At 47.0% G+C, this 15,898-nt stretch overlaps 1 protein-coding gene across 5 annotated transcripts in view; it reads right to left on the bottom strand.

Moving 5' to 3' along the window:
- TIAM1 (TIAM Rac1 associated GEF 1) overlaps window positions 1–15,898 on the bottom strand; it is a 369,772-nt gene that overhangs the window by 277,526 nt on the left and 76,348 nt on the right. The gene's annotated exons all lie outside the window — the stretch shown is intronic.

Here is a 15,898-nt window from a genome sequence, read left to right as displayed (position 1 = left end):
CTTTGAGCAAAACACTTAAACTCCAGGGCCTCAGTTTCTTAATCTGTAAAATAAAGGATCTAAATTCATTTTATCACTATGCCCCTGCTGGCTTGAACATTCTGTAATGCCACAACAGGCCTTACTGTGGTGAGTACAAGTGTCTTCTAGAATGTTCTTTTACCACAGCTCTATTATATTGCATTTTGGTTTTGCGGAAGGAGGGGGCAATGCTTGCTCCAGAAGACTCCTCATGGAAGGGGAAAATTTTGTGGAAAATGGTCTAGTAAATCAAGGATATGTTCTGAATGTTGTCTACAATTCCAGTTACTGGAGACTCAGACCTGTAGCAGCTACATAGAATCCTGACTCCTGTCACACGTGATGGCCCCTCACTACCTCCCTGGCAGAGACTTCAGACACTCAAACTCCTGGCGACACCCAGAAGTGTGTTCTCTTCCTAAGAGACCTACCATATCCCAAATCCTTCTAAAAAATCCAAGAGTTGACACCACCATCCATTACTTCCTGAGTTGGCATATATCCACTGAATTTATCAATTAGCCTTACCCGACCCAGGGAAACAAAGGCAGCCAGGGAAAGGAGGGCAACAGAAGAGAGACTGGAGGTTTGCTGGTTGCATTTCTGGTTTGAGTTTTGGGAAGGGTAGCTTCAGGAGGATTTTTTTGTTGCTATTTTGTTTTTTAAACTAACTCTGCACAATTCCTGCCACTAAAGATTATAAGCAACCTCTTGCGGTTATCTCGTGAAGACTGGGATGTAAGTTCTGGCTAGCCCATGCATCATGACCCAGACACCCACTCCAGGGGCAGAGGCGGCGTGCACCAAGACATCTGTCCCTACCATGCACTGTGCTCACTTGCCTGGAGCTCACTGGGCCAGCAGTGGAAGCTTGCATACGGGCTTTCATGGCAGAACCGCACAGCATGACCAAGTGCAAGACGATGGGTCCTACTGGGTGAAGACCAGGGAGCGCCCAAGTATGACTGAGAAAAATGCAGAGAAGAAACACGGAGCGTCCCCGACATACCAATGAAAGGTATGCATTCACCAAAGTTGGGACGTGGGACAAGGAAGGCCTTCCGCTCCAGTGACGGGCTTCACCACAGCACCTGGCCCGCTCTCAGCCAGACCATCAAAGCCCTTTCCGTCCAGAATGTTACAGACGTGCTGCATATCTTCGACGAAAAATGCTAAAAACAGAAAAGTTGCAAGGCTTGCAGTCAAATTAAAGCAAAACAATAAAGTTCAAAAGGAAATACCTTATTCATTGTAAAAGCTGGTGCTTGAGGAAAAGCAGATTGAATCAGAAGAAAATACAGTGGCCAGAGTCATTCTTGGAAATTCTGGAGTGGGCCTGAGACCTATGGCCTGATTTATTATTAAGAATTTCAGGTGAAGGGGTGCCTGGGTGGCTCAGTCAGTTAAGCGTCTGCCTTAGGCTCAGGTCATGATCCCAGGGTCCTGGGATCGAATCCTGCATCTGGCTCCCTGCTCAGCAGGGAGCTTGCTTCTCCCTCTCCTCCCCGCTTGTTCTCTCTGTCACTATCTCTATCTCTCTCTCAAATAAATAAATTTTTTAAAATCTTAAAAAAAAAAAAAAAAAGAATTTCAGGTTAAGAAAATGATACCAATACTGCCCTGAACCTTTATAAACCACGATTTTTAGAGAAATTGTGGATTCTTAATAGGACGCTAAGAAAGAAAGAAAAGCAAGCAGAAGGGGAAAAGAGAAGAGAAAATGAGAAAAGAGCAGAGAAGATGGAGCGAGCAGAGAAAGAGGAAAGAAAAGTTCCTAAAGTCACTGAAAAGGAATTGGACACGGAGAAAGAATGTGAGGATGAGCTGTTAAAAACTGAGCTGTGGGATCAGAGGTAACGGAGAGGGGTAAACCGAATGGAAGTAAAGAGACTCTGGCTCATGCTTCCCTGCAGCAGCCATGGGCACAGCAGTCGGATGACTGTTCACCTGAGAAACGAGGAGATGGGCAGTGGTCCGGCATGAGCACTGTATCAGTCAGGGCTCTCCAGAGATACAGGAAAAATAGCTATTTAATTTTTAGAAATAAAAAAAAACTTGTGTGTATATGTCGATCTATATATTCAGAACATATACCTAGATATACAGATACACACACAGAGATTTATTAAGGAATTGGTTCACACAGCTACGAAGGCTGATGAGGCCAAGATCTGCCACTGACAAGCTAAAGCCCCAAGACAGCGGAGGGTATAGTTCCAGTCAAGGCCAAAGGCAGGAAAAGTCAAAGTCCCACTTTGAAGGTAGTCAGGGAGGAGGAATTTCCCCAAACAAACGCTTTGGGAGAGGTCTGTTTTTTTGTTCTATTCAGCTCTTTAACTGATTGGACAAGGCCCACCCATATTAGGTAGGCAATCTGCCTTATTCGGCCCATCCATTCATAAACATCCTCAGGGGCACCTGGGAGCTCCGACCGGCTGAGCATCTGACTCTTGGTTTCGGCTCCGGTCGTGATCTCGGGCTCCACGCCCAGCAAAGAGTCTGCTTCAATGAGTCTCTCTCCCTCTCCCACTGGCCCGCACCCTGTACTCTCTCTCTCTCTCAAATAAATAAATCTTTAAGAAAAAAAAGTGCTCAGAGAAACACTCAGAAAAACATTTGGATCAAATATCTGGGCACCAGGTAAGCCAGGTAAGTTGATATGTAAAATTAACCATCACGACACTGAAAGCGTAACAGACCCCAATATAAACACACAAGAAACACTGGTCACTACTAAAACATCCTGGCCAAGGTCAGAGGCTAGAATCGAAGTCAGAAGCACGGTGTAGAGCAGCCCAAGGACAGAGCCAACCATGGCGGTGTTTGGCAACCTTCACTCCCAACTCCACCTCCAGCGTGAGGGTACAACTGCCCCATCACTCAGGACTCCACATTCAGAACTGCGGCAGCTCTCAGAGGGCGCAGACAACTAAGACAAGACGGGCTGGAAAATCCCCAAATTCTGGCCATGAGTTTTTGGGGTCAGAGAGTCCAACTCTATCCAGTTGAGTCCCCGGCCTCCACTCCTGAAGATCCCTATGACCAAGGTACTTGACCACCCCCTGCCTCAGTTTCCCCATTTGCAACAGTGAGTGTGCTCATCGCATCCACCTACGTGGCTTGTTCCGGGGAGTAAATGAAGCAATGGACGGTCAGGATTTGATCCAGCGCCAGGCACACAGTAGATGCTCCAAAAATAAATAAATAAATAGCCGCAGTTTTGATTCTCATTAACCACTAGCTCTCTCCACAAAGTTTCCACTCAGAAAAATACCAGGTACTTCCCACAGAGAAAGCTGCCTGGCGACTGTCACAGCTCCCTCTTCTGTCTTGGGCACGGCTGGGTCTGGCATCAGGACGACATACTACATGAAGTACAGGGGGGCTCCCACAGATGGCCAAGAGCAAGCGGGAAGTACTCACACGTGGGCATAACTGGATGAGGCAGAAACACCAACGTCCGGGGGGCTACGACGAAGAAGGAAGGTGCGTGGGGCCTGGGGGGGGGTCTTCCTTTGGGCTACCGGTCTGGTAAGGGGCCCCCCCAACGTCCCTGTCATCAACAAGACGGCCTCTCTCCTACTCCAGAGAACAAGTCCCAGACGCTTATCCAGGGAAGTTCCCTGATGTTCTGTAGGAAGCAGGTCCTGTGCGACCACGGCAGCTCTCCTTTCCGTCCTGCCGTGAGGAAGCGCTGCTCTTTCTCGGGGGTGCCCTGCTTCCCGCCCAGATCCAAGTTCCTTCGAGGCAGAACGCGCACTTTCCACCTCTTGCTTCCAGGGCCTTTCCGAAGTGCAGAGCACACAGAGGGACCCACGCGGAGGCCTCTCCCTCCTTGGGAGCCCAGGAAAACAGTCCTTGGGGGCTTCAGGCATCATCCGAGGGCACCTCACCAATCCAGAAGTCAATTAAGCTAAGATGCTAAACTGAGAACTTGAGAGGAAGAGGGCGCGTGCAAGACGGACAGGCTGAGGCCCCACGTGCTGGCAGAGCTCATCACCTGCATTACACCAGGCGCTGATCTGCAGCTCCGAGGTGAGCACAGATCAGGCCTCGAGCGCCAGCCACGGCCGTCAAGTGGGCCACAGGCATTCCGCCACCAGCCATCCCACGTGCCGCTGTCCGGGCCACCTGGCCACGGACACAGCCCGCCGAAGGGACCGGCATGCTAGGCGACTCCAATGGCCAAAGAGCAGGCTGCATTTAGTAAATCACATTGTTCTCATGAATTTTTTAATTCAAATAATTCACTCCACATTACTTTAATAAAAAAAATAGTACTGTGTATAGGGAAGTTAGCCAAGTCTATACATGGTTGAATAATCCAATTCAAGTGACCTTGATAATTTCAACGTGAAGGGGGAAAGTGAGGGGAGCTGGTGAAAAGCACCAGGCGTTAAGTGGAGTTCAGAGAAAGGAATGATCAAGGAGGCTTGGGAGGGGTGGGGGGATGGCTTCTGAGGATTAACCGGAGGGGGCTGCTGAGGACTCTCCTGGAGGAACAGACAAGCTCCAAAATCTCCGGGCAGAAATGGGGGAATGAGGCAACTTGCTCATCGGGAAAAGGTTGGACAATCAGGCTAACGCCAGACTCCAGGAAAGCTCAACGTGTGTGTGTGTGTGTGTGTGTGTGTGTGTGTGTGTGTGTGTGGTGTGTGTGTGTGGTGTGTCTGTGTGAGAGAGAGGGAAACAGAGACAGAGAGACAGAGGGATACAAGAGTCAGGGTTTAGGAAGACAGACTTCAAAGGGCATTTCAAGGAAAATTTAAGGACTCAATAAGTGAATAGGTAATAAAAGGACAAAAACAGATGTCAACACTGGATAAAACTCTGGTGGCTGGAAGACTAGTGGTTATGCTAATAGATACCTGGGAGTTGGAAGAGGAGAAATGGTGAGTCTGGTTTCAAGTTGAAGTTCCCAGATCAGTGAGTCGCTCTATGGAGGGCGCATCCTAAGGGGACCCCCAATGACCCTCACCCCTGTACAACCCCCCGCCTCAACTGCGGGCAGGGCCTATGAGTTGAATTTAAACAATGGAATAGAGCAAGGGCAATGGGATGTCACCCCCTGATTACCTTTCATTATAGGAGATTCTGTCTTAGCACTCAGGACCTTAAAAAGCAAAGTGCCAGGCTGTGAACGGCCTCTAGCAGGGGCCACGTGGCAGGAAGTGAGGATGGCTGCTAGGAGGTGAGGGTGGCCTCCAGCGAAGAGCCAGCAAGAATCCAGGACCCTCAGTCCCACCACCATAAGGAAAGGAATTCTGCCCACAATGCGAATGAACTTGGAGGCTGGTTCTTCCCTGGGCCAGCCTCCAGATGAGAATGCAGCCAGCCAACACCTTGACTATAGCCTTAAGACCCTCTACACTGTGCCCAGACTCCTGACTCGCAGAGCGGTGAGATCGTAAATGTGTGTTAAGACCCTAAGTTTGTGTTTACTTGTTGCACATCTCTCAGAAACTGGAGTGATTGGGCTGAAGTTCAGGACAGAGGTCAGGTGTGGACCTGTGTCCATAACATGGTAGGTGAGGGCCCGCATGCTGGAAGCAAATGCCTGGGATTTACCCCAGCACTTCCTAGCTGGGTGGCTATGGGCACCCATACCCCAATTTCTCCATTCAAAAAATGGAAAAAATAATGGTACCCTTGGCCCAAGGTTGCTACTGATGATTACCTTACCAAGTAACTTCTTAGTAGTTAGAACAATACCTGCTCCAGAGTAAACGCTGTTGGGGGAGAGGGGCTGGGTTAAGTCCTCAAAGGCAGAATGTGCTGGGGTGCCTGGGTGGCTCAGTGGGTTAAGCATCTAACTTCAGCTCAGGTCATGATCGCGGGGTCCTGAGATCAAGCCCCAGGTCAGGCTCCAAGCTCAGCAGGGAGTCTGCTTCTCCCTCTCCCTCTCTCCCTGCTCATGCTCCCTCTTTCAAATGAATAAATAAAATCTAAAAAAAGGGGGGGGGAAGAATATGCTAAGAAAGGCAAAGCAAAAGGCAAAGCCATGAGCAAGGGGGAAGGAAAGATGGGCAAGAGCAAAGTCAGAGTCAGACAGAGCGTGGCCAGGAGGGTAAACACAGTCACAGTCCAAAGCCTCACTCATCGAGGCCAAGGCAGAGTGTTGGTAGAAAGAGATCAAGAAGTATCAGGGAAAGGAGCAGCCGTAGAATGAAGGAATTTCCAGGGGTTAAAACAGAAATAGCCCAGGGCACTAGGGTGGCCCAGTCGGCTGAGTGTCCAAATCTTGATTTCCGCTCAGGTCAAGATCTCTGGGTGGTGGAATCAAACCTCGAGTCAGGCTCCACACTCAGGGTGGAGCCTGCTTGAGCTTCTTTCCCTCTGCCCCTCCCCTGACTCGCACATACTCTCTCTCTCAAATAAATAAATAAAATCTTAAAAAAAAAAAAATTAGCCCAAAAGGGTGGGGGCGGGCGGGATTAACTGTCCTCTGAGACTGAATGACCTGGCCCACCTTACCTGGCCTCCTCGCTCAGACACACTGGGTTGCTCCCCCTCAGAGCCTCCACACCAGCTCCTACCATCTACTCCCAGAATGCCCTTCCTTCAAACCCACACTTCTCCCTGGTGTTTGCCCAGAAGCCCCTTCTCATCAGGGCAGTCCTGACCGACATATTTAAAAGTGCCTTGTGCCCTGCTATCCTTTTATCTACAGCATCCAGCCCCGTTCTGCCACTCGACAAGATTTAGTATTTGTTACGTCACAAGCTTCACAAAGACAGATTTCTGTCTATAGTTTCTGCTGATAAATTCCAAAGGTTTAGAACAGGCCATAGCTCATAACAGATACTTAGAGCCATGACAAGTAAATGCAACATATAATTCGGAACTAGATCCTTTGGCTGATAAAGGACATTATGAGAACAGGCACACTCTGGCTGGGGTCTTGAGGATTAGGGGGTAGTCACGTGTACATGTTGATTTCCTGACGTTGTCGTGGTGGTAGGAAAGATGGCTAAGAATTCCAGGATGGCGGGTAACGTACTCAAGAGGCTCCAGGGAGGGGAGGGAGGAGGGTGGAGGAGAAAGCTCTCTTGGACTATACTTCCCAACTTTCTGTGACTGCTTCAATTTTTTTTTTTTTTTAGCATTGTTAAAAATTAAAAAAAAAACAAAAACCTTGTCTTGAAGGTAATAACAAAAAAAAAAAAAAAAAAACCCTAAAAAGATACTCATCGCTTTATTATAAACGATTATTTCTGGAGAGGGCAATGAAATTGATGGGGAAACAGAGAAGGAGAGGAACTTTCATTTTTACTCTGTGTGGTTTCTACAAAAAACATGTCATCTTTATATGATATTTAAATAATAATAAAATATTTGGGGGAAAAAAGGTTGGTCCACAGAAATGACACGTACCCTGGACCACAGTCCTCAGTGAAAACCCCAGACCCCAAGCAAAGACGACAGTCGCTCTCCTCTCTTTTCTGAGTCTTCCAGATGCTCTCCAATAAACTCTGTATCTCCAGTAAACTCTGTTCTCACCGCCCCTCACCTCCCATTTGATTTCTATCCTGCATAAATCCAAGGACCCTCTTGGCTGGTCCTGTGGGACCCCCTCTGGGTCCTCGGACTCGGCAGCCTGTGTCACCACCACTTCCCAGGGCCACCGCACACACAGACAGGGCGAGACCTGGTGACAGGTGAGGTGGCGGCAGCCTCCCTGACCATCTGGTGAGGACAAGCTTCCTTCAGCCCCTGTTCCCACGTCCGCCTGTGGCCCCAGACAAAGGGACTTTGCCAGCGAAACTGGCAGCATCTGCTGGGCTTGAAAGATTCTCTTTGAGATAAGATGACAAAATTGACAAATGTTTCACACTGTATTTACAATTTTTTTGACTGCGAAGAACTTTGCAATTTACTGAAGTTGATCAGCCTCCAATTTTTAAAAAATGTTTTACTATGGTGATTTTTATGATGGTTACATAATCCCCATGTACCCATAACACAACTTCAACTATTCAATCCTGTTTCACTACAACCCTCCCATACTAGATTCTTTATGTTGGGGAAAATCTCAGATATCATATTATGCCATCCATAAATACTTAATATATTGCTAAAAGACAGGGACCTTTCTCTTAAACATCAACACAGCACTTTTTTTACACCAAAAATTCCTCTCTGCTACATATTATCCATTTAGTTTCTAAACGTCTCTGATATTCTCTCTCTCTCTTTCTCTCCCCCCCCTCTCTCTCTCACACACACACACACACACACACACACACACACAGAGTGGGTCTGTTCAAATCAAAATCTATACAGGATCCATACACTGCATTCTGCTAACTGACTCCTGGGTTCCTTTATTCGGGACTTCCTCCTCTTCCTCTTTTTCTTTCCTTTGCATTTCAGTGGCCCCTGCGGAGTTAAATGTCTCTGCCATGTAAGGTGCTCCTCTGTCCCTCCCTTTCTCTGACTCCCCTAATGTCCTCTCTGGTCATCTTTTTAAAAACTATTTTGTCTGTAACTCCTGGACACACGTAGGACAGTGTTACTCGATGCTCAGGCTCCAGCAGGGGTCCTGACGAGGAGGAGGTAAGAGCTCCCCAACCCCCACCGCCAAGAGCTCTGCTAATCACACCAGCAACCGACACAGAAAGCAAAAGCGCATGGAAAAACACCCCTAAGGGCATCGCTCTGCAATTAGCCATGACTTGGGTGAATCGCTGTCCTTCTTGGGCCTTACTTTCCTCATCTTTAAAATTCGAAGATGAGGGTCACCTGGGTGGCTCAGTTGGTTGAGCGTCCGACTCTTGGTTTCGGCTCAGATCATGAGCTTAGGGTCCTGGGATTGAGCCCTACGTCAGGCTCTGTGCTCAGCGTGGAGTCTGCTGGAGATTCTCTCCATCTCCCTCTCCCTCTGCTCCTCCCCCTGCTCTCTCGTGCTCTTTCTCTCTAAAATAAATAAATAAAATCTTTAAGCTATGAAAATGAACAACATAATGAGGCACTGACTTAACTGGGCATTTAGTGCCCAAAGATCCTTCAAGAGTCCTTCCAGCCAAATCTGTGATTTTAAGTCTCAAACTCACACAATGCATTAGCAAAGAACACCCCCCTCCTTTGTTGAGGGGGGGGAAGATTTCATAAATGGGACAATAACGACAAAGAAACTAAGATCATAAATGCTGATTATAAACAAAACTTCAGTCATCAACATAATCCCTATTTGAATAACACGCTACTGTTTCCAATCTGAGCCACGCTGATGGATAAATGATAAAGGATGGTACAGAAGATTAACGGTAGCATCTTGCAGATGTGGGTGTTTCTAGACCAGTGGTTCCTAACAGGGGAGATGTTACGCCCCTTTCCCCAGGGATATTTGGCGACATCTGGCGACACTCTGGGTGTCACAGCCGGGGCAGTGTGCTGTCACAGAGGCCCCGGAGGCTGCTAACTATCCCACAGGACAGTGTGCTCCACGAAGAGGCATCCAGCTCGAAGTGCCAGCAGCTCTGAGGTTGAGAAACCCCGAGAGAATCTCCTAGTTACCCAAGCAAAACCAAGCCCTGTGCTCGGGGTTTCAGGGGGAGGCTACTAATGTCTAAAACCACAGGATACACACCCTGGGTTACAAGCCTCCGCACCGCAGACAACTCCCACGCAGGAAGTTTGATCAGAGACAGTCTTGGTTTGGTTTGGTTTGGTTATCAAGATAAACCCGAACACCTATTTCTGAATCGGAACGCTTCCCTCAACCTAGTCCTCTTGGGAAATTACTTAGAAGACATGGCCCAACTGAAGAATTTACCATGTGACGTAGACTTATCTCAGAATGACAGCACATGCGCTGTGGCAGCCTCGTTGAGGCCATGAGGCACGAATGACCTGGCGACGCCTTGGCTCGAAAGGAAGTGACAGGCAATGAACAGGCCAGTGAGTAAGAGAGAGAGTTCCAGTGGCCCCCAGTACCATGATGAGACTAGAGCAGTGTAATGGGAGCAGAGGATGGGCTTGGGAACATTGTGTGCTGAGGGGGGGCTACTTCATATTGGATGCTCTGGGAGGCTTGTCTGGGTAGGGGACATCTGAGCAGAGTCCTGCAGGAAGTAAAGGACTGACTGGGTGAGCTGGAAGAAGAGTATCCCTGGCATGCAGGAGGAAGGCCTGAGGCTGGCTATATTCTAGTCCCAGAAAGGTGGTGTGGGAAGGACCCGAAGTTAAGAGGAAATGAGGTGGGGGCAGGAGGAGCGGACAAATCACTTGAGGTCTTGCAGCCATGTGGGGAGTCTGGTTTTCAAACCCATGGTAGTAGAAAGCCATTGGACGTTCCAAACAAAGGAGTAATGAGATTAGAGTGTTGTTTAGATCCCTCTGACTACACTGTGGAGAGTGGACACCATGCCGACAAGAATGGACGTAGAAACCAACTGAGAGGGGCGCCTGGGTGACTCAGTCGGTTAAGCGTCTGCCTTCAGCTCAGGTCATGGTCTCAGGGTCCTGGGATCGAGTCCCACGTTGGGCTCCCTGCTCAGCGGGGAGCCTGCTTCTCCCCCTGCCTGCCACTTCCCCTGCTTGTGCTCTCTCTTTCTCTCTCTCTCTGACAAATAAATAAATAAAATCTTAGAAAAAGAAAAAAGAAACCAACTGAGATGTAACTGCATTAAGAATTTTACTGAAAATCAAAACCACCCAAAAAGAGAAAGACTTGCCACTGAGGAAGATTTTCCAAAAAACATGCCCCAGACTATAAGCGCTATTTCCAAAGAAGAGGCCCCAAATCCCTGACCAGGGGGTGTCTCTTTCAAATAAGTGCTGGGCAGTGCTGTTGCCCCCTCCCATCACATGACCCCTTTCAAAAGATGTTTCCACATCAGCCTCTTTACCTCACACAGAGCCAATGTCCCCCACCAGGGGGCGTCGAAGAGCACCCACCACCACCAGCTGAGAAGCCTAGACATGGCGCCTGGTAGGCAAGGATGTCCAACACCAAAGGAATAACAAATAAAAGCTCAGATCTGCCTGGAAATGAATCCTCAAGTCAACTGGAGCCAAAGGGGGGAGCAGTAGAGAAAGTGAGGCTCAGGCTCTGAGCCTGGGAAACCATTACCTTCCTCCTCTTTCTCCTGGTGGTGCTTTTCCTCAGACTCATTATTCTTGGCCATATCTGCCATATAATCCACGGGGGCCGGCATGGGGGTGGGTCTACAAAATGAGGAGGTTTCTCAGCCTGTTTTAAGCATAAGCTCCAGGCCAACCTGACACCAGGACAAAAAGGGTCGTGCCCCTGGTCTACTGCAGGGAATCACCGTACGGACTGAGTGAAAAGCACAGTCTGTACTCAGGGGTCTGTCTCCTCCTCTCTCCCCTGACCAACCCCGGGCAGTCATGGGGGGCTAGCTGGTGAAGAGTTGGAGGACCCTCTGTCCTAGTCCTTAGCTTATTATCTCTGTCTCCCACAGAAAGCACCTAACAAGGCAGGAAGGAAGCGAGATGCCACAATCGATGCACAGATTCGGAAGCGCTCTGGCAAGAACTAATTCAGACATCAGCACATCCTGAGAGGTCCCCTGCCTGCCCAAACGTACGCTTCCTACTTCAAAGAAAGACTGTTAATTACACATTATGATACCAATTATATCCAAATGCATTATGAAACAGGATCTTTGCTAAGCAATTTTATTATTTTAATTCTTTTCTTCTATCACTTTTAATAATTACTCTTTGGCTTTTATTATATTAAGATGCAATTAAGAAAGAAAAGTCCTTTATATTTTAAATCTACTGCGTTCTTTCTTTTTTTTTACATAAAGAATTCCACAGCCTTCCACAATAAGGTAGCACACAATATAACAAAAGGAACAACTTAGATAAAACTAGCTGAGTCCCATTTAGGGGGAGAAAATGCAACTCTACTTATTTTGAGAACCCTTGACATTTACCGAAATGATGGAGAATTCTTGATCACATGAAGGCAAAACAAACCACATACCCATACACTCATATGGAAGAGAAAGTTCTCTACCATCCAAGGAAGAGGGCACAGCAAATCAGGACTCAAATGCTAAACTTTGGGATTACTAAATGTTCAACATTAATATTCAGCACTAATATTAAGATTCAACCACCTGCCCAGTAAAATGACACCGTTATTAAATGTGAACCTACCCACGATGAATTATATTTCCTTTGCAGCAAAATAATGTCATCTAATCTGTAGAAGAATGAACAAAGAAGAGTAAAATTTTAATAATTTTAAGCCACAATTTGTGAGCCCTAGAACTTCACATGCACTCACACTAAGCCTGAGTGGCATTTCAGTGACTGACAAGGAATATTTTTGTGCAATCCATATGCTGATAGCCTTATTCACCCTTTACTTATTTTCTAGTCCATAGGTCGGTAAACTTTCTTTCTGTGAAGAATCAAATAGTCAGTATTTTATGTTTTGTTCAGGTAATTACTCAACTCTGCCCCCAACGTAGCACTAACTCAACCATGGACAATAGTAACAAAGCAGGGTTATTTTGTTCCAATAAAAATTTATTTACTGGGGCACCTGGGTGGCTCAGTCCGTTAAGCAGCTGACTCTTGATTTCGGCTCAGGTCATGATCTCGGGGTCGTGAGATGAAGCCCCACATTGGGCTCTGCTCTCAGTGAGGAGTCTGCTTGAGGATTCTCTCCCTCTCTTTCTCTCTCTCTCTCTCCCTCTGCCCCTCCCCCTGTTTGCACACACGCTCTCTCTCTCTAAAAAATAAATAAATATTTTTTAAAAAGTAAAAGAATGGAGACTTTAAAATTTTATTTACAAAGACCCGTGGACTCATCATCAGGGAAATACAAATCAAAACTACAATGAAATATCATCTCACACCAGTCAGAATGGCGAAAATCAAAAACACAAGAAACAAATACTGGAGAGGATGTGCAAAAAAGGGACTCTCTAATGCTGTTGGTGGGAATGCAGGCTGGTGCAGCCACTCTGGAAAACAGCATGGAGGTTCCTCAAAAAGCTAAAAATAGAGCTACCCTATGATCCAGCAATCGCTCTACTAGGTATTTGCCCAAAAACTACAGAAACACCAATTCAAAGGGATACACACACCCCTATGTTTATAGCAGCATTATTTACAATAGTCCAGACACAGAAGCAGCCCAAGTGTCCATCAACTGAGGAATGGATAAAGAGGAATGATGGAATATTATTCAACCATAAAAAAGAATGAAATCTTGCCACTTGCAACGACATGGATGGAGCTAGAGAGTATTATGCTAAGTGAAATAAGTCAGAGAAAGACAAATACCACATGATTTCACTCCTATGTGGAATTTAAGAAACAAAACAAAGAAGTATAGGGAGAAAAAGAGAGAGAGAGAGAAACCAAGAAATAGACACTTAACTATGGAGACAAACTGATGGTCACCAGAGGGGAGGTGGGGGGGATGGGGGAAATAGGCGATAGCGATAAGGGCTGTACTTACCATGATGAGCACTGACTAATGTACAGAACCGGTGAATCACTATACTGTACACCTAAACTAATGGAACACTGTATGTTAACAACAGTGGAATTAAAATTTAAAACTTAATTTAAAAAACCAAACAAGCAAAACAGGCCCAGGGCTGTAAGTTGCCTCCCCCGGGTCTAGTGCTCAGGGTGCTGGGAAGGAGAAGTGAAACAGCAGACTTCAATGCTCCGGTAAGAAGGTGACAGGAACAAGCAGAGAGAGAGGAGTGACCTGAAACCATCCACCAGGACACTGAGCCCCACAGCATTCTTCCCATTATACCCAGAAGTACTTTTCCAAGACCAAAACCAAGTCTAGACACGCGAGGTAGGAATCGGTCCTCGATAATCTTTGCTCTCAAGATACAAGGGTTTCTCCCTCACAGAAGCAGCTTCTGCTCTGTCATGGGGTTTGTCCTCCTTTCTTTTTTTTTTTTTAAGATTTTATTTATTTATTAGAGAGAGAGACAGCACAAGCAGGGGGAGCAGCAGAGGGAGAGGGAGAAGTGGGACTCGATCCCAGGATCCTGGGATCATGACCTGAGCCGAAGGTAGACATTTAACGGACTGAGGCATGCAGGAGCCCCCATGACGCTTGTCTTCTGAACTGGACATTCATTGGAGGTTCAGCACTGACCTCCAACCCCGGCCATTTTTGTGGCTGGCACTAGGCCAGGGCCAGGGACAGGTTGTGGTCACTGAGTTAAAAGAGGTGACTTGTCCACCAGGGAACGAACCCAGCCAGCAACTCACAAACCACTCAAGAATGAAGAACATCTACATGCAAGCCTTCCCACTGTGGCCTGGAACTCTTCCTGCCTGCTGAATGGCCGGGGAAGGTCCAGGGAGCCTGGAGCGGCCAAGGTCCGCCAATGTCACCTCTCAACCCCCCAATACGTGTGGCTCTTCTCTCTCTGGACACCTCCTCCTCTCTCACACCTCACACCCCATCCATCAGCAAATCCTATCAGCTCTCCCTTCAAAATGTATCCAGAATTTGGCTGCTTTTCACCAATTCCATCACCAGTATACAAGTCAGAGCCACCTGCTAGTTGGTCTTATTAATTCTGCCATTGATCCCACGCACCCCACCCCCCGCCAAACACTCTTCTCATGTTAAAAAAAATAAGTGAGATCATGTTCATCCATGGTCCCCAAAATCCTTACAGTGGCCTGCAAGGACCTATGTAACCTGGATCCCCATACACACCCGCATTGCCCATCAACTCCCTAATCACCCCTTAGTCCTCTCCTGCTCGTTCACGCTGTAACAGGTACAACGGTTTTCTTTCATTCCTCAAACACGCCTGATGCGTCTGAACACACCTGAAACTCAGGACCTCTGCACTTTTCTTGCCTCAGCCGGGAACGCTCTCTCCCAAAAAGGCACCTGGCTTCCTCCCTCGCCTCCTTCCTGTCTTTGCTCAAATATGTCCTCAGAGAGATCCTCCCTGATCATTCTATGAAAATCACAGCCCGATCCTCCAACCCCATCTCCAGGATGCTCGACTGCCCTTCCTCACTTGGTTTCTCCCCAAAGCATGAATCACCAGCAGACATGCTGTGCCTTACTTCAGACCTCACACACACTAGAAGATCAGCTCCATGAGGGCAGGGATGTCGGCCTCAGCGTCTCGAACTGAGACAGGCAGGCAGCAGGGGGTAAAAAAGCATCTCTTGAATAAATTAATCCCCTTCTACTTATCTGCTCTGGAGTATCTCAGATGATTCCTTCTTTTTTCCCCTTCCATTCCTCATTTCTTAGCATCTTCATTTCATATCCTACTTCCATCCTCATTCAATCATGCTTACAGATTCTTGTTTCTTCCTTTTTCACTCCACATCTTCCCTCCCCTTCTTTCTTTTATTACCCAGAACTGTTTAGTAAGTAGATTTATACATCTAAAAACAGAGGCTTTTTAAAATTACTGCTTCTACCACATCCTGACTCCAGGGTCAAATACATAAAGAATCCAAAGGTTTGCAATAACATCTTTCTCTAAAAACTCGCTGATCATCTTTGAAGGATAATATGGAATCAATTCATTATTCTGGTAAATAAAAAAATCAAGCCATTATTCTGCCTTTTATGTACAAACAACACCTCGAGGTAATTTTTTTAAAAAATTGAAATAAAGTTCTTGATAAAAATGTGCCAGCTAATAAATGCAGAAGAAATGACAGAAGGAGATTATCACCTTTTTGTAAACACCTTAAATGAAAGATGACACAGGCATCCACTGCGGGCCACCAGTGGCTGCTGGGGCCCCAATAAAGGATGATCAGATTCCCGGCACCTGCCAATATTAACACCTCAGAAAGACACAAAATATGTCACCTGATGAAGTTACATTATCATGCATGAAATACAGTGGCCCCAAAATAGGAACTTGAATCCAATAAA

Source organism: Ursus maritimus, unplaced genomic scaffold (genome assembly GCF_017311325.1).
Source record: "Ursus maritimus isolate PB19 unplaced genomic scaffold, ASM1731132v1 scaffold_4, whole genome shotgun sequence".
Lineage (NCBI taxonomy): Eukaryota > Metazoa > Chordata > Mammalia > Carnivora > Ursidae > Ursus > Ursus maritimus.
This window is presented reverse-complemented; position numbering and strand designations above follow the sequence as displayed.